Here is a 2,684-nt window from a genome sequence, read left to right on the forward strand (position 1 = left end):
TTGTCTTGCTTGTCTTATGCCATCGACGCGTTTCCGACTCATAGCGACACCAAGGACACATCTCTCCCAGAATGCCCCGCTCTCATCTGCAATTGTTCTGGCAGTGGATCCATAGAGTTTCTTGGTAAAAATACGGAAGTGGTTTACCATTGCTTCTTTCCACACAGTAAACTTGAATCTCCGCCCTCGACTCTCCCGTGCCGCTGCTGCCCAGCATGGTTGAGTTTTGACTTGTAGCAGATTGCCTTCCACTCACTAGCCACTGCCCAAGCTAGGAGTGGAATGGATAGGCCTCTGCTTGACTCTCCCTCCCGTAGCCGAGACTGGTAGAGTACTGGAAACTCTCCAGGTGCGACCCTGAGAGGGAATTCATGGACTACCTCCCCTATACTCCTATCAATCCTTGGTTATTATAGACGCTGGTTGGAATCAGATCAAAGACTGCCTCAGCTGACATAGTTGGGTTATGACTAATCCTTTAGGATGAACAAGGAACATCAAAGCTTCTATGCTGCTTAAATTAATTAACTGTAGTGAGATATATGACCAGGTCAGTATCACTGTTGAATCTGAACTCTGGTGATTCCTGTGAAAATTTGGCCGCCCTGAAAGTTGATTGGAATTTTGAGTCTAATTCATAAAGCATTTGTTCAGGGAGAATTGATGATGGAGTTTTATCCAAACAATTTAATGGCATACAACTGAAATAAATAAAGACTTAAAAGGAAACATGACCTGGCGTCCCCAATAGCTGAGATTTCAGCCATCACAAAGCAGTGCTTGGTTGGGGAGGCACAATAACTTATGACTTTTAAAAAAAAAATTATAGATCAAACATCCAGAATGCTGATTCAGTTTTTATACATTCCAGCCGGGTTTTAGTCAGGAGCAGTATGATAAAAGATATAATGGATTCTATTTCATCGTATTTTGTTTCACATTACATTCTCTCTGCATGTCCTTACTGGTGTGGTCTCGTGCTTGATTTAGTAGCTTGTTCTTCATGGGACCTTTCATACTTAAAATACAAAATAAGCAGCCAACACAGCAGGCTAACTGAAAACCTAGTTAAAAAACCGCTGGCAACCATTTTTTGCCTCTTGAGTTAATCGACTTTGCAGATGTCTTGGGATGTAGGAATATGATTTCTATATGATTTCTGAATATTTTCCTGGAAATGGCCTTGGGGATGAGTTATAAGCAGTCTTAGGTATGTACTCATTTGTGGACTGTTAATTCAATGGGTGTCAAGGAGTGCATAGGCATAGGGGTGTTTACACCTTTAGAAGAAAAGATGAGAAGAAATCCAAACTTTTGGCCTCAAGTGATTCAGTGAGATGATAAAAGAAGCAATGTGACCTAGTGGAAAGAGGACAACAGGCAGGTCTAGGAGACAGAAACCCTGGGTTCTATTACCAGCTTTGCCATTTTTTAAAAATGATATTCATTAACAGCTTACTATGTGGCAGGCACTGTACTAAGTGCTGGGTAGACACAAGCTACTCAGGTTGGATATGTGACCTTAGGCAAGACACTTAACTTCCCTTTGCCTCAGTTTCCTCATCTGTAAAATGGAGATTCAATTATTCTTCCACCTACTTAGACTGAGAGACCCATGTGGGACTGGGACTGTGTCCAACTCTATTTACTTGTACCTATCCCAGTGCTCAGTACAATATTTGGTACATAATAAGTATCACATTTCAGGACACAGTGAATTTTGAAATCACATTATTAGGATCTGGGAAATGGAAGCACTGTAGTCAACCCTCAATAAATCTGTGTGCAGAGCACTGTACTAAGAGGAGCAGCATGGCATAATGGATAGAACATGGGTCTTGTAGTCAGAAAACCATGGGATCTAATCCCTGCTCTGCCACATGACTGCCCTGTGACCTTGGGCAAGTCATTTCACTTCTCTGGGCCTCAGTAACCTCATCTGTAAAATGGGGATTGAGACTGTGAGCCCCATGTGGGACAGGGACTGTGTCCAACTCTATTTACTTGTGTCCATCCCAGTGTTTAATATAGTGTTTGGCATATAGTAAGCGCTTAAGAAACACCACTATTATTTTTATTATTAGTACTAAGCACTTGGGAATGTACAACAGAGTTGATAGAAGCAATCCCTGCCCACAAGGAGCTTAGATTCTACTGGCAGAGGTAGGCGTTAAAATATATTAGGGGCAGAGGAAATGATAATATAAGTGTATTTACCTAAGTATCATGGGACTGGAGTGAGTAGGGGGTCTGCAGCCAAGTGCATAGTGGATGCAGATGGGAGAGTAGATGGGAGGAAATAGAAGCTTAGTCTGGGAAGGCCTCTTGGAGGAGATGTGATTTTAGTAGGAAGAATGCCATACTGGGAATGAGTGGACCTGGGCTCTAAACCCAACTCTGCCTCTGACCAGCTGTGTTAAACTTGCACAAATGACTTAATCTCTCCGATCGCCAGTTTCCTCATCTGTAAAATAGGGATAATAGTGATTTAAGTTCTTTGTGGGCAGGGAATGTGTGTGCCAACTCTGCTGTGTTGTACTCAAACAGGTGCTTAGTACAGTTCTTTGCACACAGCCAGAGTTCAATAAATACGATTGATTGATTGATTGATATTCTTCTCCCTCTCTTGCCGGGATGCTGTTAAGACAAAGTGAGATAAATAATGTCAAAACCCCTTGGAAAAA

The 2,684-nt window shown here is 42.1% G+C and overlaps 1 non-coding gene across 1 annotated transcript; it reads right to left on the minus strand.

Moving 5' to 3' along the window:
• Window positions 1–229: 229 nt before the first annotated feature.
• Window positions 230–367, minus strand: LOC114815649. The gene has a single exon (XR_003763448.1). It is a non-coding gene; the product is annotated as a small nucleolar RNA SNORA7 (small nucleolar RNA).
• Between the last annotated feature and the right edge of the window lie 2,317 nt (window positions 368–2,684).

Source organism: Ornithorhynchus anatinus, chromosome 1, assembly GCF_004115215.2.
Source record: "Ornithorhynchus anatinus isolate Pmale09 chromosome 1, mOrnAna1.pri.v4, whole genome shotgun sequence".
In the NCBI taxonomy this organism is placed as follows: Eukaryota; Metazoa; Chordata; class Mammalia; order Monotremata; family Ornithorhynchidae; genus Ornithorhynchus; species Ornithorhynchus anatinus.